General features: G+C 35.3%; 1 protein-coding gene across 6 annotated transcripts in view; it reads right to left on the bottom strand.

The window, feature by feature from the left end:
* LOC132194669 (voltage-dependent T-type calcium channel subunit alpha-1H) overlaps positions 1–25,929 on the bottom strand; it is a 136,720-nt gene that overhangs the window by 109,593 nt on the left and 1,198 nt on the right. The window lies entirely within an intron of this gene.

Here is a 25,929-nt window from a genome sequence, read left to right as displayed (position 1 = left end):
GTTTATCGCAAAGGCTAATGTCCGAGTGAGCATCTATCATTTTCCTGACAGCAGAATGTCCGACTGAGGTTCTGAGAAGGGTTAATATCGAGTTAATATCATCCGAAACTTTGAACTTTTTGAGCCCGTTTATCAAGACAAGCTTCATTTTTTTATAACAAATCTTCAAAAATTACTTATTTAATTAATTTATTCTCCTGAAAAAATCCAAGTTTATATTTCCATAATTATAGACCTAAAATTTTGCATTGGATTTTTTTAATAAATTCCAAAAGTCCCATAGAAAAATTAATAATTGTTTAATTGTAATTTTGTTGTAGCTGTAATATTGACAAACGGTAGCAAAATAATAAAGTACAAAGATATGGTCAAAAAGAAGTTGTATTAGTCGTAAAAAATTAAGAGCCCATGAAATATTCAAGCAATCCCTCATTTTTTTTTAAATATTTGCAAATATATAAAAATTATCATTATTATTATTATTATTATTCAGAGAAAATACGATAAAATAGTAAAAGATAATAATTATAATAAAATATAGTAAGATAAAACATAATAAAATAATAAAATAAAATAATTTAATATAATAAAACATATTATGATAAAATTGAAATAATAAATAAATATATTTTTTCCTTCAAAAATTTAGCTAAATACAATTAAAGAAGATCATCTTGAAAATGGGATGAAAACTTTGAATTTGCTCTGGTCGTCCAGAGCAGGTGTTGCGCGTTTTGGCAGCCGGCGTGCGATTTTTGCTCTCTCTGCGCTGACAGGCAGCTGGGGTTAATACGTCAAAATTATATGGCGCGCGCATTGTCCGTTGAATATTATGGACGAGGCTGTGATTTACGCGCAAATTATTAATCACACTGCGGGCGCCGCCGACATTGAAATTGAACATCTGCAATCTGGCCGGGTTAATTGTGGCCATTTGTTTGGACGGTGTCCGAGCGCGTTGCGTTCAACAAACTCGTCACGGAGTTCATCACACGTTTCATTATTTGACAGCCACGCTTCGCTTCATTGTTTCCCTGCCAATGGGATTTCGTCATCCATAAAACTCCGAGCGATTATTTGTTTTTGAAAAATTTGATTTGACAAATTGCTTAAATAAAAATAAGTGTCTTTTTTGTTATCGGATATTTGAGAATTTTCATGAAAATAATGAAAAATAAATGGCACGTAATTAAAAATTTTATTTTCCACCAGTTTGAAAACAGTAGAAAAAATGCAATATTATTAAAACTAAATACTTTTTTCCACAAAAAATAAATTAACATACCAAAATCAATTTGTATTAAGAATATTTTTCTGCTTTTTAAACCAATCAATGAGTCATTCGAGTTCGGAGTTTGACTTGTTAGCAAATGGTCTGTCGCCAACCGATCCGTGAATGTGAATCTGCAAGTCAGTTAATTGATTAAATTGGACGGACGTCGCAGGCGAGTCTCCTCACACCGCGCGCCACCGAATGACTGATCGGACCGACCGACCATCGCATTTGCATAACACACATGAATATTTTACTTGAGGTAGGATGCGTGTTCGCCTGCTATTTGAATTAATACACACACAAAGGCTTAACTCACTAGCTGAGGAGTGAAGCCAGGCGTTGCGGTTTGCGAAACCAAAATTTGCGAGGTTGAGAACTTCGCAGCCCCCGAGGAAGGCTTGATTTCGCTCTGAATTACAGAGTCTGCAAATTTATGCTAATCAACGTGTGCTGCACGCGGGCCAGACGGGAATTATGTACACGAGTCGTGCATTAAACTTGGATTTCAATGTGTGTTTAGCGGCCTGGCTGAGTTATATACACGTGTGTGTGTGTGATGAGAACGGGGTGTAATCAGGGAAAGGCCGAATACGTGTTATTGTTTACCGACGCCCACACCCAAAAACAACACAAAGTTTGCCTCGTGGAACAACGTTTAGTCATGAATATTTAACATTATATGTATGAAAAACAAAAACACCATGCAAATGTTTCCTCGCTCAATATTAATTCCAAAAATCATAATAATTTTACACTTTTTCAATAAAATTAAAAAAAAAAATAGACCAGCATTTTATTGCATTAAATAAAGGAAAAATATTAACATTTTCAAATTTAAATTACTTGTGGGCCTTGCGGTTTTAAACAGCACTATAATTATGATATTATAATTTATATTTATTAAGACTTAACCTTAAATCTTAATTAATTAAAGGTTTTTCCCAAAAATTTATAATTATCCCTTAATTTTTCTAAAGGAATAGTTCCAGATTAGCTAAGAAAATTATAGAAATTATAGAATTCCTACTATTTTCTAAAAATAGGAGTTATTTTCCTTGCATTTATGGAAAATGTGATAAATCATACTTTTAATTATGTTTATTTTTATTTATTTTTTTTTTTTTTGTTGCTCCTGAAATAGGATCTTGACCAAAACTGGTAAGAGCCGTTTTTTAATTAATAAAAACAATTTCCGCAACGAGGAAAAGCCCGAGCTCTTCATTTCCATTTTATTTTAGCTTCTTTTTCCAGACTCTAGATGACTGGAAGATGTTGATTCTGGCAGAGCTAGCTGAATATACTTTTATTAATAGTACGAATCGCGCGGTGAAATCCAAACAGATTTTAATTAGCTTGGCAGCTCGTGAGTTTAAGCACGTCGGTCGGATTCCGCTTCACTGCGGTTGTTTCACGGCTCTCGGCACTTTTGCGCGAAATCAAAACGAATTACGCAATCTTCAAAGCAACTCGCGCTCTCTCAGAGATCGTATTATTTTTTTCGCATAGAAATTCTTCCTTTTTGAAGGAAAAAGTGCGTGAAACTCATTAAATTCTGACCGTTTGCCAGACAGGCCTTTCCATTAGCAATGGTGACGCACGGACGCGAGAAAACGATTTTCCTCAAAGGGCACAACGAAAGGCCCGCCGCGCACTTTGTAACACAATCGCGGCCGTGAATGATACGAACGCAAACGCCATTTTCCATGACACGGTGAACTTTCCGGATGTAGTATCTGAACCCGAGTGGAAATGCTAGTCTCTGAACAGAATCAAATGTCTCTTTTTGCGTTTCTTTTCATTTGCACTTTTAAATTAAACAAAAAGACGCTTCCTTATTTTGAATATTGAGACTTTTTTGTTAAATAAATTAATTTTGTGTTTTGTTCCTTATTAAGAACATTTATTATAAATTATTTAAATTGTTTTGTGCGGTGCAATTGGAGAATTGAATCCAAATTCCAAATGAGCAAAAATTACGAGTGCTATAAAATAAAATTTAAGCTACTTTTTCTTCTCAATTTTATAAACTTTCCTGTAAAAAATAAAATACTGCAATTAAATTAAATATTGAAACAAAATTCAGTGAGCATTGACTCTTCTCATCGATCTTTAGAGTAAATACACTTGTTTTGGAAAACAATTTTATGCACTTTAATGGCCTGAGCCAAATTATTCCCGTGTCCTTTTTATATGTCAATCAATTATTGCTCTTTATTCCACGCTATTCTTCGTCAAAGTTTATTTTAGTGAAAGCCTATTTTGTGCAGCGTAAATTACGTAAATAGTCGTCATTCTAAATGACGCAATTCGGAGAAAATCGATGCGGTAAAGCGTCACATGAACAGTACAAAAGTTAGTTCTTTGTTGGTTCAAACATAAATTACGTAATAAGTGATTTGTTGATGGAAGATTTCCAAACACTTGAAAATAATTCAGCAGAAAATCAAGTTGTCACTCTTTTCACAGAGACACTCTTCGCTCGAGAGACTAGAGATAAATATTTCACCGTCAATTTCGCAATTTGCTGGTGCGGCACGCGCGCCCGAGGCGCCACCGCAACCAATGATGAAGTCGCGAGAGATTTATTTGCTGCTGTTTGCGTGTTGCAGGGGCAACGAACGGTCTTCTTTCTCTTGTACTTAATTCAACAGCTGCTTAGGAAAAACAAATTTCAAATTTCTGAGTCGATAAATAATTTTTTCCGGGTCGATGTAAACACGTTGAATCACGGAATTTTGGCAGCGAAGGAAACGCTTTGATGTGAACTTGGCCGGTCTCTCACTACAAATTGCTAATGCAGTCGAGCGAGAGAAGCTTTCAAAGAGCTCCGTTTTGATTACTGATAGAATATTGATGGTATTTGGCCTTCCACCGCAGCCGTTTGTTTAGGATCATGCTTTGGTGAGCGTCGGGAATTTGTTTCAAAATGCTCATATACATCCAGCGGGCTTTCCGGTTTAAGGCAAAGACTTTGCTTATTGAAGAGTTCAATTTACTACCAAAGAAGATTTGTATGAGGAAAACTTCAAACTGGATGAAAATCTGAGGAATAAAATGTAATTCATTTTAATTTAAAATAAGAGATTATTGAATAAACAGGGACTATTTAATAAATTAAATTAAATAAAAATAAATAAGTAATTAATTAGATAAAAATTTAAAAAAATATTAATAGCACCATTTCAGGACTGTTATTATGTATGTTCCGTATGATCTGTCTTTGTTGCATTTTTTTCTCTCGTTATCAATTTAATTTATAATATTGAATGTATGGATGATGTATTTGGGCAGAGAATGCTCGGTGATACATAAATAAACACAATTTGCAACTAAATTATTTCTGTTTTTCCAGCTATTTATGATATTTAGATTGTTATGCATTAATTTTTGTACTAAAATATATAATTGAAATAGTTTGAGGAAAATAGCTATTGGTCTTTGTTTGAAAATCAGAGTCAAATAAAAAAAAATTAAAAAGTTACAAAAGTGACAACAATGAGGATCACTGCGGCGGATGGGGTCTGTTTGATTTCGGAAGTTTTAGCAGGTGGTGCCGTTTTGTCGAACAAAAGCCTTTATGCAAACAAATTTTTTTTAATTATTAAATGTAAACAATGTGATGTGTAGCAATTTGGACAAATAAAAAACAGTAATAGGAGTCAACAGAAAATTATCTAACAATAAGAAATAAAAAATTCAACAGTGAGTGAAATCTGTAGACATTTTTTACGCAATTCATTATTCAATTTTAAGAAGAAAAACATTATAACATATTTGTGTGGTTAATTTTGGAGACAATTTCACTAAAATTAAAAAATAATAAACAAAAAATGGGAATCTTTTTCATTATTATTCTTCTCCAAATCATTAATTAAAAGCTAAAAACACAAATTTAATGCTGTGAAATTTTTAATTTTAAATCAACTTTTAATTTAGTCTTTTTTGCTTATTCAATTTGAGATTTAAATTCGTTCCATTGAAAGGTGATAAAAGTGACAGCTCGGTTTGAATGTTCATGCAAAGTAAAAACAACAAAAATTTGCACATATGAAATCTCAATTGTGCAATTGCAGGGAAAATACGCTTCCCCGGAGTTGGCGGCGCCAATTTCACACGGTGACGCTAATTAAACTGCAACCTACTTTCTCGCAAAACTAACAAACTCGTGTATAATTATTACAAGCAGCCATGCGACGACAAAATCAATCGCGGAATTCGCCTGGACGGATTGCACGGCCACGCTTTGTTGGTTTAAATTGAATGTGTCGTCGTGCATGCTTCTGGTGAATAATTCACGGGTTAATTACAGCGGCGGTGCAGCCGGCGGTGGCCGATCGCGCGCGCCGCTCATCAATAAAGCACGCGCGCGGTTTTTGCCGGGGCTCGGCGAAATTTTCGCCGCCTGCATAATGCACAAGCAGATTTCGCCGACAATAATAAAAAAGCTAATGCAGGCCAGAGGAAAATGTGTGTTTTTTTCCCGGTGCAGCGTGTTATGGTCGGCGGAATCGCTGCGGTGCCCTTTATTTTCTGCTAAATTGCCCTCGTGGGAGTGGCGCAAATTATTTTTGCGGTTGATGGCGAGTGTTCGTTTCGACCGTTTTATTAGATGGGACCCTTTTCGAGGTTAATGCCGATTAATGAATTGTCCAGCGGGGAAAACGTTTTACAAAAATCGTTCAAAATTTGACCTTTATACGTGAAATGTAATATTTTGCTGCATTATTTTGGCTTTTTCAGAATTCTAATTCAAAAATTCAAGACCAGAGGTTACATGCAATAAAAATTTATTATTTATAGGAATTTAAAATATTTGAAATTGATTTCTGGATAAAAAAAAACCCATATTAAATCAGATATAACTTTTGCGACTATTTAAAATACAATAAAAAAAAAAATTCAATAATATTTTAATTTTAAAATAATATTATAAGCAAAACCCCACTTAAAAATTTTATTTATTTGATAAAATATTATTTTAAATTAAAATACTTGCATTCAACATAATAATATTTTTTAATTCTTAGGCAAGGGACCTTTTTGGTTTGCTTTTTTTAGATTTGAAATACAAATTTTTTAATATTTAAAATTGCAGCCGCCGCGGCATTTAAATTAATTCAAATTACAGCGTCTGGGTGATAAAGCGATAATAATTCATATTAATGAAACACGCGGGGAATAACACCCTGTCTGTGTATGTGCATTTTATATTATTCGTTCTCATCATGCATATGCGAAAGCCGGCGGTGCTGGCTGGCGTGTCACCACTACTTTTTTTTCTCATTTTAATTAAACGCCCGTTTTATGCACACATGCGTCAAGAAGGAGTTTATCAGGCCAGCGCACCAGTACATGCAAACGAGAGAATTTTTTGCGTCGACCAGCAACACATGTTTCCATTTATTCGTCGCTCGATGGGGAAAAAATGCGTGCTCGGTAATAATTATTTCGGCGCCCGAAAATTTAAATTTCAAATTCGCTCGAAAAAAAAATAAGGAAGGAGTGTGACAAAGTCTCGACTGCGCGACGCTTATTATTCGGGCATTAAAATTAATGAGGATTTTAATGAACGTTTCAGCATCTAGTTAAATACGCGCGAGATATCACGTTTTAATGGCTTGAGACGTGATCTCTTTGTTATTCCACGCTCGCCTTGCGTTTTATTGTCGCAACAGTTTTTACTGAAAGACACAAAATGAAGAAATTGGGCAAGATATAGTGGAATGTGAATCGCTTTCTCGTTGAAGTGGAGATTAAAAAAATCGATAAACCATTTCCGAGAAAATTGGTCCCTACTGAATTTGCATTGGACAAACGATTGCGTGATTAAAGCTACTCAGTGCAAGCATATTTCTTCAAATTCCAACTCTCGTCGGCCCAATTTTGTATAAAATAAATCAAAAACACCAAATGCAGAAAAAATTTCAAAGGTACGAGCTAGAAATTATGTCTGTTGAATAGAGTAAAAATGTTTCATGTTTTACAATTAAATCTGAATACACAGAACAGTTTTGAGATGAAAAATAATTGTAATTTGCTTTTTATTAAAGAAATTGAGGTAAAATATAAATCAAATTAATTGACAAACTGCATTTATTTAAATTTTATAATATTTTGTAATATTTCTGTTGAAAAAACAATTTTATCTCAACTTTTAACAATATTTCTTTACTTTTATTCTTTGAATAGAGGAAATGATTATGGAAATGAAGTGATTACAACGAGGAAAAAGCCCGATCTCTTCATTACCGCAATTACCAAAATAGGTTGGTACTTGAATTTGTTAGTTTTAAGATTTTAATTTTTAATTTAAAATGTGGTGTTTTTTTCAATTTGCTGATTTTTTGTATTTTTTCTTGCTCATGAAATAGGGTCGCAGACCGTGACCGAAACTGGTAGAGCCATTTGTTTTTGAATAAAAACAATTTTTCTGCAACGAGGAAAAGCCCGATCTCTTCATTTCCACTCTTCATTACCATCAACAATTTTATTAGGATATAATATGAAGATTTTTTTTAATCAAAGCTGCTGGAAAATTTTAATTCAAACAAGCTTCCAATTCTTTCGCTGAACGTGTTCGGATCGTTTCGGACCAGTGCTGAACAAATATGGGCAATTTGAGCAGTGCTCGGTCGGGTACGACAACTCACAGCTTCGACGCAGTACCAGAGTTTCGCATAATGGGTCGAGAGAGCGGCGGCCTGCATGAACAATGGTGCAGATAATGATGGTTTACAGGGCTACATTAATTAGCGCTCGAGTACATGTGTCCGCGCGCCGACTCGCCCTAGTGCGATAATAATAATTATTACTGGTGCGCACAAGTATCGACCCTTTTTGCTCCACACAAGAAAATTTTTTGAAGAAATTTGACACGCTTTTTTTTTTTATTTCGGCGTTTATTGGAAATAATCGCACCCTTGGCAACGTGAGCCGCAGTAAAATTCCGTATAATACCTCGGCTTTGTTCCGTTCAATTCAATTAAAAGGACATGAAAATTTATTGCCGTGTACATGTGTTGTGCAGCGATTTTACGACGCACGCCGCTAATCCTCTTGAGAGCAAAAATCGAAACAATTCAATCCAGGCCAAAAAAAGAAAATATGGTTCCGATCAGCCATTTTACGATCTCCCCTTTTTGGACCGAGTTCAAACTTTTGTTTTCCCTCTTTGGTTTATCGCCTAATTGCCAATTTTGGTTTAACATAAAAACTTCCCCCGAGGCCAATTGCCTTTAATCCTCTTTCCGTAATATTGTGAGCTTTTCCAAGAAAAACTCGGAACCGAAAAAAGCGGATTAAACGTGCAGCGTTGTTGTTGTAGTAATTTTTACCAACAAGTTTGCAAGGGCTCGCTTGCAAACTTGCACCAAATGAAAGGATTTAACCTCTGCAACAAAAGTTTTTCCATATCTGTGAGCAGCCGAGCGCCACACTTTTAATGGCTTCGCCCGCGTGTTATCAAAATAACGCAGTGCCTCAGAGTAAAAGCATTTTTTTCGTTTCCATTTTATACGCGGCTGACTTGAAATTATTTTTTTTTTCGTGTGAATTGTTTTAATCTGCAGCTGCTGGTCTGTTGTCATGCGGTGTTTGTGCAGTAAAAGCGGGTTGTCTGCATTCAAGGGGTTGGTTGCATGACTCGGGGCGCAACGTCGCGGTTTTTTTCGGGGACGAGAAAAGGAAAGGGGTGAGATGAATGCGCCTCGTCGCGAGGGGGGAGCTTTCAAGAACATGTGCTGTCCCTGTGAATTAAATCGGGCTTGTTAATTAATTGCGTGTTCCATTAAGAACTAATAACGCGAGAGGTGCAAAAGGTTTTTTGGATTATTAATTAAAACAAACTTGACAAAGAAAATTAATTTCCCTTTATAGGATTCTGCATAAAAAAAGTAAAAAAAAAATTGCTTTTGCTTTAATTTTTTCATCAAAAAAGAGCATAAGACTGAACTATTTGCAATATTTTTATTTAAATGCACAAGCTTTTACCGAATCCTTATTTTCTTTTGAAATTTTTTACGAATCTTGACTTAAGTTGGTAATTTTAATTGAAAAAAATCCTGAAAAAATTGTAAATTCAATATTAAAAAAAAAAACATATTTAAAAACAAGCTCAAAACTGGTTTATTTTGACAGTAAAAAAGAATTGGAATAAAATTTGAAGTTTATCTTAAATTCGTTATATCAGTTTCATTTTGTCGCATTTTATATTGAAAAGACGCAAGGCCTCGGGCTTATAAGCCACATTACAGGAAATCTGCGCGATAACCCACTCGGGTCGTTGCTAACAAAACTCTGCGTTTCCGAGTCGGTTGTTCGTTCGGTTCGTCTCTCGCAGCAGTGCATGCTGCGCGAAGAAAGAAAGATACCATTGTTGCCGCTCGATGAAGACGAGGAGAAAAAAAACTCCTTTTCTCGCGATAGCACGACGAGCACAATGGAATTCAGCTTCGGTGAGAGAAAAAAAGCGCAGATTTGCGTTTTCCATTTAGCACGGAGCTTATTAATGTGGCACCTCGAGCAGCAAAAGTTATATCTGGGTTTGTCCGCTGGCTATTGGCGCGAATTGAGTTAGATGTTGGCCGATTTCTTTCTGATATTGCGAAAATTGGTCCTAGGGTGAGAGAGACAAATCACGTTAGAGAGGGAGGATGACCCAGAAGAAGCAGTAAACATTTCCGTCTGCTGCGAGAAATTGATATATAGTGGTGCCGGATCAATTGTTATTGTTCGCTCAATTTTGCTCGCTGCTGGAACATACTGTGCTATTTTTTTTTAACATCAATTCACCGTAAAAAAAAAACAATCTTTGATCGGGTTTTTTTAATTGTGAATTTCATGCTTAATTGATAATAAACTCAACGGATTTGAGATAAAAAAAATCGACTTCCTATCAGCAAATTTGGCATCATTAATTTTAAAATAAAAAGACTAAAATTTAACTTTATTCAGTTTTTAAAAAAAGTTCTAAACCGACTATTGTTGTTGACCCAACGATCCCAAGTTTCCTTTATTCTATTAAATTAATTATTTTAAAATATTACTAGTGTTTTGCGAGTTACAAATTTTTTTCATTCATTTAAAACAAATATTTTTTAACTATTTTCTTGGGAAATAAACCATTTTCGGCACTTTCCGTCACAGTTAGAATGGAATAACCAATTATTTGCTTATTTTGATTCACTCCAATTCCCCTTCAGTGGCGTTTCTGGCGGAAAAGGGTTAAGTTAATAAAGAGGCGGGCTGTAAATTTTATGAGCGACTGCCTGCCTGCATCTCATTCTCTGTTCTCACTGCAGCCCAGCAAGGCTCGCCGCGGCAATCAAATTAAGGAAGAAAGAGAGACGCTATTGATCTGGGCCCAACTTTATTATGTTTCGCCGTTTCCGGCAGCGTGTGTCGCCAGCTTGCCAACAACAAATCACACACGCGCTCGCAGATGAAAACAAAGAGAAGGCGATGCCAAAAAGCGCACACTTGAGCGGGCAAGCCGCACTAAATCAGCGGGTAATCCTCGCGCCGACAAAAAAGCATCTCTCTGGGTAGGAGAAAATCCTGCGAGCTCCTGACTTCATTATTTCAAATTTTCCTTTTGGCAGTTAGTATATTTTAAGGACACAGTAGTGCTGTTCTGGGATTTTGCCTTCATCTCTTTTTTGTTGGAACAATGTCAGGAGGGAAATTTATATCGTAATATATTGGAAACAAATTGTACTTAATTTAAAGAATTTTTAAAATCTTCAAAGTTCTTTTCACTAAATTTATTGATAAACATAATATTTTTGAATTTTATTATTATCATCTAAATTATGTGTGAGGGAGATTTTCCAGGTTTTTTTTTTAGTAAATTATAAAATAATGTGTTAATCAAAAAATGTCTCAAAATGAAACCTTAAAAAATATAATCTTTAAATAAAGTAAAATATTTCATAATAAAAATTAAACCATAGTTAAATTTAGTTTTAAATCCCGTTTCTTAAAATTAAATTTTTTTATTTAAAAAAAAAAAAAACATTTTTATTTGCTATTTTGTAAAGTTTTTTATAGGCTCAGGCCAAGACAAGGTCTTATTGGCCTGTGCCCTTTTTTAGTGGCGCAGAAGGCGCCACTCAATTTTGTCTTTTATTTATTTTATTTTGTTTTTGGGTTTGTCTTTATTGAAATCAAGCATCATTTGGTATTAATGGATGTTATAGAAAAGTTGTGTACACGTTATAGCAATTGTTTCAGTTTCATCGAGATTCTTTTTTTCAGTTTTTTCAATGAAACGGAGAAAATTAAAAACAATCAGGTCCTTTTTAACTCTTTCAATCGGTTAATCATTATCGCCTTTAAAAATTTTAAATCAAAAACTATCGAGACAGAATGCTCAGTGGTTGAAACAGGTTCATCCCATGTATAGTTCATACAACGTAGTTGCGAGTAATTTTATTTATATAATAAAATTCCTCAATTAGACTAATATTTATTTTTCTTGAATAATTTTGCATTTCAGATCACGATTTTTACTATTTTTAAAATTTTAAAACGGTGAAAAGAATAAAAAATAAAATTAAAAATGTTATTAAAATAATATTAATTCAATTATTAAAATGTATAAAATAAGATAAGATATATCACAGTTAAAAATATAATAGTTAATTTAACTTACAAATTATTTTAGATGATTTTATATAAATTTTTTTGGAAAGAAAAGAAATTTTTACAGTAAGATAATAAGACTAATTCAAAAACCTAACATAGCCCTGAATTAAGTTTTTTTTATTATGATTAATTTTGTTCTCTGTCCCCAGACCTTTCACGATACTTTTTCAGCCAATCTTACTTTTTCCCACATTCAATTCCGAATGCAGACGCTGAATTTATAAATTGGCCGGCAATTGCGAAGCACATTGTGTGCGGTCAGCAGAAGGTGGTGCGACACAAACGTTCTCTGATTGTCACCGAGGGATTGATTTTACATTGCAGGGTGTGTGCGCGCGTGCGGCACTTGGAATTCGAGCCACGCGCGTTTATTGCCACTCGTTCCTTCGCCACGGGCTGTTTCGTTTTGGCCCCTGTTGCTGACCGGCGTGTGCAACCCGCTGGGCACGCGCGCACCAACGGTTGCATAACAACGAAAAGCGCTCGGCTCATGGATTTCCGATGTCCAATCCTTCCGCCTGTTTACTTACACGGCCTCTTATTATTATTTGGCCGAGGTCCCGACGGACCGTCTCGTGTATTATTTTTCGATTCGCGTAGCGAAAAGTTGCAAAAGGCAGCAATCCAATTTGGGCACGCTCCTTTCATCAGATACAAATGTGTAAACTCGTAAATGGAGTGGCCCAATATCGCAAAATAGCAAAGGTTTGCAGTTTTTATCGCTAAAAAAATTAGATAATTAAAAAATTGTTGCTAAAATTAAAAATTTTCAGCTTCAAAATGACAAAATTAGAGGACAAGAAACTATTTCACCGGTTTCGGTTAAACTGAAATTTTTTTAGTAAAATAACTAGATTTAAAAAGATTAAAAGGATGTACCAACCTTAATAATGAATTAATTAAATATCTGAATAAGTTTTGTATTAAATAAATTGTAGATTCTTAAAATAAATGGGGAATTTATCTTTCTATTTTTAACTTATAAAATTTTATGTTTTCCTTGCTTGTAAAAAATGACAATGAAAAGAATGGGTTTCAATTGCATAAAAACATTCAATACAAATTTAAATTGTGCATTTTTTCTAACAATTTGTTCGCTGAAAAAGATAACATGTAACAAAAAGACGATGATTCTAAACTCAAGCGGCTAATTTGGCGCAGAAACATCAAGAGCATTGCAGTAACTAACGAGGCGGAAGAGGCAATCGCGCCACTTTTTCTTGAGCAACAGTTAATGAGAGTAATTTTTCACGTCTCCGATAATGACCATTTCCGAACGAGCCGACTCGCAATATGTTTCACCAGCACGGTTGCCAATGAAACTTTCATCGTTATATCCAGAGCATAATGGTCCCAAGGGCAATAAGTTTTGCCTTTGTGTATCTAGTTACTTAAGTTGCCCCGGATAGAATAATGAAGCCCATTGTTCTCCTGGCACGGGCAAAAGTGCACGCGAAAAAAAACATACACCGACTGTCTGTCTGCAACTTTTAATTATTACCCGGCCGTGCTCCAAACAACCGAGAGGGCAAATGACGTGTTTTTTCTGCTCGGTCCGGCTAATTTGGCGACGGCAGAGAGACTAATGAGAGCGTCCACTCCAGCACTCTCCTTTTGCAAAAATCTCGCGCTCATTTTACAGATTAGGCGGCGTCGAGTGTGGGAAGAAGTCCATGTGTTGGGGTGAAAAAGCGGGCACGTGAAAAGCGGCGCTCCTTTTTTCCTGCGGTTGATATAAATTTTGATGACCAGTCCATTTAATCTTGTGAGCCGATTCGCGCTGAAACACTTGCTGCAGCTAATTGATGCGATTTTGCACCACCACCCCTTAGTCGCCCTTAGTGATTAGTAAAAAAAAAAAGGAAGAGAGAACCAAAATAATTAGGCCGTTTATCTTCGAGATTTGTGGATCAGGAGGGACCAACAATTAGTCTCGAGCATTCCTTACAATCAAATTAATTTAGGGTGAAGATTTCAATTATTAATCACATGTTATCGATCACTTACAAAATTTCATCAACTTTTTAATTGTAATTAAGAAGACTGTTTATGAAATAGTTTAAAAAATAGGCTCTTTTGTTGTGATCATGAATAATTTTCTTTAAATTTTATCATTTAAAATGAACAATATAAAAATTAGAGCAAATCATCATTGGTTAATAATTACAAATTAAAATTAGACGCTTTAATTTGTGTGAAAAATTAGTTTTTTACTTTCAAAGGATCGGGAGAGGTTGGAAAACATTTTAATTCTTGAACTTTCACAACTTTGTGATTGATATAGAAATTAATATGTTAAATAAATCATTTTCTTTGCCATATTTCTCTTAAAAAAGTCATTTAATTTAAGATTTTTAAGTTTTTTCTGTAATTTTACATTCTGAAGCATTGTAGAGTTGCAAAAGATCATGTGGGGCATGATGTCCTTGGAAATCGCGAGTTGATCTCTCTCGTTAAAACGCGGTGATCACTGCACGCGCGTGCATGACATGTATGCATTGCAGATCATCAGCGAGTGCAATCAAAAGACACAACCCTCGGCCTGCATTTGCGGTGCACAAAACAAGATGCTGTTGCTCCGGCGGCGGCGGCACAGTTTGCTCTCTGCGCATTGTTCTCTCCGGCGCGCTCTATTTTCCCCGAATGGCGCACGAGATCAAAGAAAGCGCGACGCGAAACTCTTTCTTGCGCTCGCTCCACTCGACCCAGCCGCGCTCGTCAATAAGTGACTTTTAACTCGGGGGCTGTTGAAACTTTGGCCATCGCGAGTCCTGCATAATCCTCAGGTCGCATGCAAAGTCGGCTCGCGGTTGCAAAATTTGCTCCGAGCAAACAAACGGCCTGAGAGCTTGGAAACTCCGCATACGGTCGAGAGTAAAAATTATGCAATTAAAGCGGAAGTGCGTTTGAATTACTCTTTTTGATGATGTTTTGAGAATGATAATAATTAAGGAATACTAGAAGCAAACTTTCGTCTTCCCTCCTTAATTCTGATTAACTAATGATGATGATGGTTACTTAATTTACTAACGACTTCCAATAATTAAGAAAATATTTTTGAAAAATAAGTTATTTCTCAAATTTAAATTTTTCTATAATTATTGTTTAAATTCTTTCTAAAGAGATTATTTATTAATTTTGGAAATTTGTTATCCACTAGCAGACTTGCGAGTAAGATCAGACTTTTTATCTTATTTTACAGATTACAGAATTAATTTTAATTGCCTGTTTTAAACAAATTAAATTATGAAGAATAAATTATGAAGAATAAATGAAAACTAAATTAATTTAAGAAAACAAAATTTTCAACTTTGATTGCGTAAAAAGAAAAGGACCAAATTTCAGCCATTTTAGAAAATTTAAACCACCCTTTTTTCAAAGTGTAGTTAAACATTTTTCGTTGAGGTTATTGCAGCGAGTATTTCCATAACAACCAGTTGGAACAATGAAAGAAAAATCACCGGATTTACGAGCTATAAAAAGAGGCGGTTCATCCTGCAGCATAAAATTACAATATAATTATTAACGCGGGTGCACTACATTCGCAAACTTTTGACATTAAGTCGTAAAAAGAGCGAAATCGATTTTTGCTGCTGGTTGCATTATTATATACCTGGCCCGTCGCCGCGTTGATGAAGATGAAGACAGTGCCGGTGAATAAAGAGGGTGAGGGGCGCCTTGAGAAAATATTTGCTGAGGGAAGAGACGGAAAATTCGGTCGGGGCAAAAATAAACCGGGATTTTCCAGGAGGAACTTCGCAAAGGTCAGAGTTTGCAGTTTATCCCCGAGATTGAAATTTATATATTTACACCGGAAAATTCATTCCTTCTCAAGGCGCGCTTTTAATTAGTGTTTGGCGCAGTCGGGAAAAATACACTTCAAACAAACGACGTCTCTCGAGACCAATTAGAAAATCCGGTGCGAAAATCGACGCGAAAGCAGAAGCAAAAGAAGGTTGTCAACCCTCGAATTCCGTATTCCGGACGACGCGAACGTTTCCATCTTTTATTCATAAGTTTATTCTCTCTGCGCCTTGGAATAATTTCGTTACACTGAGTGAAAAGGTATAGCAAATCGATTGATTGATACGAAAGTAATCAGAATTTCCATAACATTCACCATTGTAAATACCGGAAAAGGCACAAAAGCTGCAGACGGATTCTGAAAGTTAACATTTCCATTTGCAAAAATAATCCAAATTACGTTATTGGAGCAGAACGAATAGCAGAAGAATATTTAAACAATGAATAATTTTCAAAACAATGTGTTAATAGAACAAGGAAAATGGACCATCTTACAAAAATAAACACGTTGTTAATCTCATGTCATTTCACGTGCTGATGACTCACTGCAAACTATAATATTTCCTCATTCTTACAATTAGAGTTAGTTTCCTGCTCATGTTTTGTCAGCTTCCATCATCTTCAACTATTTAAATTTAATGCAATTAGGTCTGGAGAAGAAGTAGATAATTTAGTCAGAAATAAAATTGATAATCGACTGTAATGATTTTCAGTTTTCTATTTTTAGATTGCCAACGTGTGTATCTACTTATGCAATCCATCGTGGTAATTTGCTCACATTAAGCTTAAATCCGTTTATAAAAAATACACTTTCATTTTTCAGCGGCGCAAAAAAGAATTTTTCCATTTAGAGGCGTCCCATGGGTGTTTACTGTTTATTTTAGATGGCATGATTTGTATATTGAACGAATCTCTTCAGCAATAAAATCAGTCCAAAGTGATTTAGACAATTTATTTCTGCATTAATGTTTATTTAGTCTAAAAAGTAAAAACTGATTTTTCAACTAACGATGCATTTACCTAAAATATTGTCGTTTTTCGCACATAAAAAAAAAGGAAAATTCCTCCGAAATATCTTTATTTAATAAAGATGGCAAAATTTAAATAATTAAGCGCGACTTAACCTACAATTTGCTGTAAATTACGCCAATTTTGATCAAAGAATCAACTGCGGAGGTTCGCAGTTTGCTTAAGGAGAAGTTCTGCGTGAAAGGCTCGACAAAGGCAAAAGCCTAGTTTGACGAGCCAACACAGCGTGCTCGCAACTTAATCAACAGCTGGAGGGGCCGCCGAGTTGGGCTGCTCGGCGCGAGTGTGTTTCGCCAACAATGACACCCGAACCGCATCTCTCGCGGCGTCGGCGGCCGTGTGTGTGTATTATTATGACGTCACGCGTAATACACGGGCACGCAGCTCGGCAGTTTGGGTGCTATTTCGAGAGAGCTCTGCGCTGGAATTTGTGTACAGAGAGGAGGGGGCGCGGGGGGCGCCGCAGCCAGACGCCACCGGCCCGCGCGCGCACCGCGAATCCGCGCCGCGCACCTCTTCCTTCCGGTTCTGCTCCGCGTCAAAACGAGTTTTCTTCTTGCAAACTGATATCAAAAAAACGCCCGTCGTTGATTGTCGCGCCGCTGATTGAAGCGGATTCGTGTCTTCGAGAACACGGTTTTCGCCACCCCGCCTTTGAACTCAAAAGATGTAACAAGCGGCGCGTTATTCGCGGTAGCTCCGAAAGAATCGAGTTTATTTTTAAACTATGGAATGGATTTTGGAAGTACAAAGCAAAATTTTGAAAGGTCTCTTGTTTATCGTTTAAAGAAGAAAAAAATTATATCAATTTACAGTCCAAACCGTCCAAACAGATTCTTATGATTTCGAATTTTCAATTAAAATAATGAGAAGATTCAAAAATAAAACTAAAACTTTTGGATATTTAATTTTTTTGAAATATAAATTGGGGTTTTAGAATCTCTGATTTTGTTGTTGTTTTGAAACTAGATCAGACGAAAAGTAAAAGAGTAAAGGATTTTTTTTAACTCTTGCTCCCAAAAGATCGATTTTTTTCAATCAAATTCACAAGAAACCTGCTGCACTAATGATTAATATAGCTGTTTTTTTCCATCATTTCACAAGTTAATAAACTTCAAAGTTTGCAATAATATGTTGAGTTTTTGGAGATTGGCAACAAAAACTTCGTTATTAAAATTAAAATATTAAAAAAATGGCTCTACCAGTTTCGGTCACGGTCGCCGAGCAGTGCGTTTGCTCATGAAATAGATTGGTACAATTTGTTAGTTTTAAGATTTTAATTTTTGTTTAAATTTGGTGTTTTTTAATTTCAATTTTCGTGATCGGAACTGGTAGAGCCGTTTTGTTTTTTTTATAAAAACAATTTCTGCTTCTGGTACGAGGAAAAGCCCGATCTCTTCATTTCTCATGTTTTTCAGCAAGATTTAAAACCATCTTCAAAATTGTTTTTTGCGGCTTTTTGTATCAAATATTGAAGTATTTTTTTGTGCCACCCAATTTTTATTTGCATTTATGTTACCAAGATTTAATAGTTTTATAATGAAGGGGTAATCTTAAACAAATTTTTATTAAACTTAAAGATTTTATAAAAGCAATTTTATTTTTAAAGATATTTAATGACTTTTTCTGCCGATTCTGTGATACATAAATCAAGATTGACACGACGTAAAATATTTCACAAAGTGAACGGAGCAGTGAGATTTTCTGCGTGGAATGACTTGCAGAGGGTCTCCTGCTTGCTTCTTCCAAAATACCCTATTTATCAACTTTCACACAAGAGAGCTCATTTCTCCCTCTCGCAACTTGTTTGAAGTAACACACAAAGTTAAAATTTGCAGCGCGCACGGCTCACCATTTTCTGGTTGAACAACCCCTGCCTCTCGCAATGCCGTTGCCAAATTTCTGTTCACGCCAAAACGCGACGAAAGTGCCCGAAAACTAATGAAAGAGAAAATATATAAGAATACGCGGCGGAAATTGAAAGTTGTCCCTGTGGGAAATTACGAACAAAAAAAAACTCGACATATTCACCGAGTTGCTATTTTTTTTAACACGAGCCGGGTGCTTCATTAAAATTAATTAAATGTTTACATTCATTACGACGGTCGTGCCACATAATTTTTTTACGGCCATAATTAATAAGAGTGAAAAATTCAAGAGCAACTTGCGCGGTTTCGCAAGAGCGCGCGCGGCTGCATCTCGTCCGAGGCAGAGATAATTCACGCAAAACACACAAGCCGAGGAATTATTGCTCTCTCAGCCCCGTATCAACCGAAAGTTGAATTCCATTTAAGCCACAGCCGGCTACAGGCTAAACACACACAAGAAGGCCAGTTCTCTCTCTCTCTCTCTCTGCAAATTAAAACTCTCGAGTTTGCCGTGGTGGATGTGGAACTGCGAATATAACTTGTTGTTTGAATTAGAGATTTGCCTCCGGTCTCGACTTGCGCTTGACTGACTCAGTAATGAGAAATTTTACTCGATATTCTTTCAAAGTTTGCCAACCCAGCCGTCTCGGCGCAGCTCCAAGCGCAAAATCAACAGGCTGGTTTGCGCTTTGAAGAGATCCACGACGGGCAAAAAATTAGTTAAGAAATTTCAGCTGCGGTTAAAAAAAAATAGAAAAAAAAATGGTTTTTTATACAATTAAAAACATCTTGGAACGACCAATTTTTTTTATTTTTTATTCTAGGGTCAGGCCAAGACTGAGTCTTGTATGCCTGCGCGTTTTATTAGTGGTTCAGAAGGGAAAACCCAATTTTATTTTTGTATTTATTTACTTTTTTCAACTTTATTTGAAAAAAAAAACATAATTTTTGATGACATATCTTAATTTGATGGTCCACACTCAATGATGACAAACAAATTTGAAAACTATCCGACAGTAATTTTTAAACGGTCACACGTTTTAACATTCCAGAAAAATCTGAAGTTAATTAAAACCTGAATAATTATTTTTTTTAATGCAGAAGATTTCGCGAATTCAAACAAATGGTGCAATAAAACTTGTATAACAAAAGAAGAAACTGCTTATACAGCACTTTTATGTCCGACACCGGCGTGTCCGTATAAATTCATGACCTAGAAAAATATACGCATTCCAGCAGACCAGGCTGGCGTACGTTTTAATTTAATTACGTGCCAATTCCGCGCAAAAAGGCACGGCCCGAGAGCAATTTGGCCCCTCGAAAACTTCTCTTTATCTCTCTTGGCGAAAAGTTCATAATTTTGTGTGTGTCTCTCCGTCTTTTTCTTTCAGGAAAGCCGCACGGGAGGAAAAGGCAAGCAAGAAGCCACACTAACTTTTAAGAGCGGTGCAGTCTTGTTATCTCCATCATGTAAGAGGCTTGCGGGGCAAAATGAATGCGAGTCTCTCTCTCCACCGACTAAATGGAATCACTGCGACTTTAATTGAACTCTCTCTCCATTGTGTGTATTTATATCTTTAATCTGCCTCTCTCCATCTCTCTCCGGTTGTTGCAATGCGGGTTGCATTCATTTTTTTTTTTTACCCCTTTAAGAGGAAGAAAGGCCCGGGCAAAAAAAAACCTACGATGTGTCTCAGCGAGTGGTGTGCGGCTTGACATGACGTTGTTTATACTTGAAGATTTCCCCGGGGGGCTTTGCAAATTAATTTTTTAGCCGCGCGCCGACTTCTTTAAATTCAGGCCTGGTGTTTTTATTCCATTTTTCTAAATTTCTTTCTAATCGACTTTGTATTTTGACCCATTTTAGCAATTCAAATGCCTGTTGTGAGTTTGGATGTGAATTCGCGGCTTTGAACCACCGAATACGCGAGGAGGGTCGGATAATATTCGTGCTGACTCATCATGTTTGTACACCATTTTGCGCTGGATTAGCGCAAAGTAATTGTTGTCTTTTTGCGCGGTTCGGGCCATTTCGCTGCTGCAGAGGGCGAGAATGGCTTTCGTATCGTTCGTAATGGTTTCCGGTTTGTGTACCAAGAAGTGAAAATTCGTTCAATATACAGCGACGCTTTTCGCCGCCAAATGAGATAAAACGAAGAAGGAAAATTTGCATGGAATAATGGCGGATTTTTTTGCTCGATATTTATTCGGGTTAATCTTTTTATTTACCAAATAAATTATATTCGTGCCAGAGATTCGTGCAACATAAGGAGAAATTATTTATTTTTACCAATTTTTTTATCTTGTTTTGAAATTATTTTTTCATACTTCAGTATTACTAAATTTGACCTTTTTTATTTACTTCTATTTTGCAATAATTTTAATCAGTATTTAGTTTTAATTATGCTTGCACTATAGGCAGCATAATCATATGAATTTTTTGCGTTAAAGAGTAATTATTAGAAAGCAAACCATTTTTTTAAAAACAAATTGCTTAATTAATGAATAACAGGTAAGCTATTAAATGTCCATGAAAGTTATTTTGAATAATTATTTATTTGGCTAGAAGATTTGGAAAGTTTAAAATTGTTCAACCAAAAATGTAAAATTTTAATAAATTTATATTAAATAACTATAATATATTAAAAATTTATTGAAATACAATTTAAATCAATTTATTTAAATTTAATTTTAAAAATAGTTATTTAAATATTATTTATTCTTAAATTTATTCAAATTTTTAATATAATTAGAAAAAAGGATATAATTTATAAATTCTGAAAAGGACAAATCAGCTCTTCTTGTTAAAATTTTGGCTTAGATCAGCACCAATTTATGTTTCTAACACATTTTAAAAAATTCATCTTTTTAAATTCACAATTTTGAAGAAAATAAAAATTATTTTCTGATATTTTCATTGATTTGCTATAAAGTGCTTTTCTAAAAAGCATTCAGGGTTAATCTAGAAGGATTGGATCGCGCAATCCTCTCTCTTTTCCTCCTTCCGTTGGGCGAAATTTGCATTGAGGCTCGGGGCGGGCGAGTTGTTCCGAGAGAGCGAGCAGATGAAGGAGTCAACACACCCTGCGCACACACACACGCTCTTGAGGCATAACAGGGAAGGAGATAATACTATAAATATTTGGACATCCAGTTTACATCCTGTGCCTTCCTCCCTCGCCTCTCTTTCTTTCTTTCTCTCTTTCTTCTTCTCCACTCTTGGTGAAATTTATCTGCTAAAATAACTTCCAACTGGAATGCAAATCAGCCCGCTGGAATCGAACCAAATTAGATGAGAGAGTGCGGATTTATTTCATCTGCCGACCGGCCGACGCGAATCGCACGAGCTAATTCTGTGCCTCGAGCAACCAACCCAATCTCCAATCGAGAAAAGAGCAGCCAAACTCGATTTGCTTTGAAATCTGCTGAGCAACAATTTATTCTCTGCCTCAGATCAATCGGATTTGGTCGGATAATTGAAGAAAGAAGACACGGATATTGATTTTCCAACCCTGAAAATATTACAATTTGGCCTAAAAGAGATTTAAAATTCGATAGAAAAGGAAAAATTTCTTTATAATTTTTAGGAGGATTTAATAAAAAATGTAACCAAAATAAAAACTAAAGATTTCCTACAGGTTTAGGATTTTGAAAATAACAATGAAAATCAATTTGAAATAGAATAATAAAGGGTTCAAATTATCATATTTGTTCGAAATCTCTTTAAACTTAACAATTCAATTTTTAAATAATAAGTTACAATTTAAAAGGTTAAAAAGTAGTTTTAAAAAGAGAATTTTCAGACTTTTATTGATATTTTTTATGTGCACGCGTTTCACTTTGAGCAATGATTTTACGATGGGCCCCGTTTAAAAAGCAGCAATCACCATTGCAATGAGATGATGTTTGGTTTCGTTCTCGCTCATAAATCGGACAGGCTTATTGCCGGCGGCGTTTTTTCGCTGACAGGCACTTTGGCGCGGAAAAATCTCGCGAGAGCGAAATAAGAAATTGCCAATTTGTGTCATCATTACATCCCGCGTGGATTGGATCGGCTCCTCGTGCCAACGCACACCCCCGCTTATATTCCTTCTCGGTATATCTAAAAAAAATGTCGCGCTGCCTGGATAAACAAATAGATCGACTGACCTTGTCACGCGGACCGAGCTTCCAAATATTTGGACACGAATATTGCGAAATTCATTGCCCATTTCAAATTCAGTGACGACGGCTGCGCGCTTTGTGTCGGTCGACGTTCCAAACTCATTTCGATGACATTTGACGGAAAATTGGTATTTGCGTTGGTTCTATTTTCGTGACTGCAGGTCAAACAGTCTCGGTGATGAGAATGGTTTCACTTTTTTCTTATTATATTAAAATTATGAAGATATCTTATTCAACTTTTTTTAAGTTTCTTCTGAAGCACCAATAAACACGCGAGGTTTTTATAAATAAAATCGACTTAAAAAATTAACAAAAATCTCTAAGTGCAAAGTAATTTGGTAAATAAATGATGTTTTTTGTGCAATTTTGTTAAAACTTTGCTGTATTGATGTTTAAATGGTTTAAATAAAAAACCAATTCAACCGAGGCTCACTGCGGCAAATGGATTTTTTTTATCTTGAAACATAATTCTTGACGCTTTTGTCCAATAATTTGTTTTTTCTATAAAAATAATAGATAATTCTGATAATTATTTTAAAATAGACTGATTTTAAATAAAAATTTCTTTGTAAAAAGATAAATTACTTGTTTTTTTGTTTTTTTAATTGCCAAAAATGTTTTTGAACTTGTTCCATAAATTCCTGTGTTGAAGCTCAATTATTTTGATTGTTACAAGATACCAAAAACCTTTTCAGGCGAGTGTACTGCTAAGAAATGGTCCGATCGAATTGCCTCAAAATTGAACAGAGTTGATAAAAATTATTATATTGTGGTGAAAATTATGTCAAAGTGAAAATTTGTGTTTTCTTGACCTTTTTTGACCAATTTAAACCATGTTAAGTACCAGATTTGACTCCAGATTAAAACAATCGGCAACAATCAAACAATCCGCTGATTTGACTATGTCATAAGCCTCTCCTTAAAGTGGGAAAATCTGTTAATTTGCTGAAGTGAAAATTTTAAATTTTGCAAATAGAAACTTTTCAAACCGTCTAATTTAATTTCAAACTCATTTCTTTTCAGGAAAACATAACAATTGAGCATTAATTTGATTCACCGTGATAGTTGTAAACTTTCCACCCTATTATAAACTACTTTGAACCACTTTGAGGGTTGGGGGTGCAGCAGCCATAGCCATCATTTATTTCTCTCCACACCGTAATAACTCAGATGTGGTTCAGATTCCGAATTGTGGTCGACGAGGGCGAAATGCTAACAAAGACCGACGGAAGCAGCTGACGAAACAGTAAAAATTTTAATGATGCTCTTTCCCTCTTTCGCACCACACACGTGCACAAAGGAGAGTGTGCGGTTTTGATTTGTGTATCTCGAAATTGGGCGAAGAAGAATAATAATTGCATGTTTTGAGTTGGATGGAAATTATTCTCGCCGTAAAATTTTAAAACACTTTCATTAGTATGCCGTCGGTGTATTTTTACTTTTAACGAGAGAGCATGTTTGAAATGAATTTTTATATCGGGCGAGAAATTTGAATTTTGCAAATTGCTGCGCGATTAAAAGGCAAAATAATGCTAAGCACTCTTATCGCTGTGCTAATTTATGGCCCGAGAGTTAATGGCGTGTGGTGCGGAAATTAAATTCCGGCTCGTGAAATAATAATAATTATTACCATTACTTGACGCATCTCCGATCTGCAGCTCGATGAATAAATGAGACGAGATCGATGCGGGGCGCCGGCGCGATTTGTTTTTTATTTTTACTGCTTTTCGCAGCAGACGGAGCGTTTTGATTTTACGACCTCTTATTTGCCTTTTTTTTATATTTCTTCGTCTCTGCAGTCTCGGATTTGCGTGTGTATGGGAAATGGCAACTTATTGTGCGCGAAATTTCACGGCAGAATGTGTCAAGAAAATTCAACTGCTGGCGCTTTTTCAAAAATGTCTTCAGTCAAGAACTTGGAATAAAAAAATTAAAAATATAATATCTAGTTAAAGGTGGTAAAAATTTCCTAAAGAGAAAATTTTGAAGTTCTTGGTGCTCTTGTAATCAAGGATGGACGCGATATTTTGCCATCAAATATATTTTTGAAAAAATATCTGAACGGTTTTTTGTTTTTTCTATTAATTCTGGTCTCAGAACGAGGAGTCCTAACAAAAATGAGCATGTAAATGACTTTTTTTAAGAAATGTTTCCATCAAATGACCTGAAATAGGCAGTTTTTTTCCAGATTTAACATTAAATCGAAAAAAGATCGAAAATGATCACATGATCAATTGCGATCATCTTTTCGAAAAAAGAGCGATCGAGATTGCAATTTTTTTCCTTTCCTGCTTGTAATTGTATTGTGCTGATAAATTTAATCCTTGTTTTATTTACAACTAATACACCTGATGATGAAATTTCTAATTTTATGAATTTCAAAAATGGAATTAAATTTTCAAGAGAAAAATTGGAATCTGTTAAAAAGATCAATAAATAAAAATTTGTTCCTTTTTCCTCAGATTAATTTTGTATTTTAATATTTTAAATATTAGAATGCTTCAGTTTTTACAGAATTTAAAATTTGTCTTCAATTGAAGGTAAATTTGCAAAAACTTTTGGAATAAATTTCCTTAAATAATTTTAAATCAAATTTCAATCTTAAATCAACCAAATTTTTACAATTTTCATTACTTAAATTTCCCCCAAAATGATTGGATCCAATATTGGTTTCACGCTAAATTAAATTCCGTTACAAATTCGGCCGAACACTCGACAGGTTTCCTCATTCGGAATTAAGAAGTGACGGCGCAAATCGCAAATATAACGGTTCGCGATAAGCCATGACCTGCAGATTGAAATAGCCTAATTACGCGAGTATGTAAAGGGTAGCGTCCTATGAAAGGTATAAGCAGCTTGGCATGACGATTATAACGTCTAAACGCGGTTGCGGGGCTTCTAGGCGGTGAGTTCCACGCAATCAATAGAACAAGAACAACACACGGCTAATTAGAGACGACGTAAACGTCTTAATGACGGGCTTCGTGTTGCCGCAGTGTAATTAACAAAATTATAATTATAATCTTTGATCCAACTGGCAATTAAAAAAAAAACGAAATGTTTCCCTTTAAAATAAAGAAATTGAGGAAAAATACTTTGAAACTTTCTTACCTTTTTTGAAGCTGATGAATTGGCCTGGAAAAG

This window comes from Neocloeon triangulifer, unplaced genomic scaffold (assembly GCF_031216515.1).
Source record: "Neocloeon triangulifer isolate White Clay Creek 2 clone unplaced genomic scaffold, ASM3121651v1 ptg000008l, whole genome shotgun sequence".
In the NCBI taxonomy this organism is placed as follows: Eukaryota; Metazoa; Arthropoda; class Insecta; order Ephemeroptera; family Baetidae; genus Neocloeon; species Neocloeon triangulifer.
Note: the sequence above shows the minus strand (reverse complement) of the source record. Positions and strands in the feature narration are given on the sequence as shown.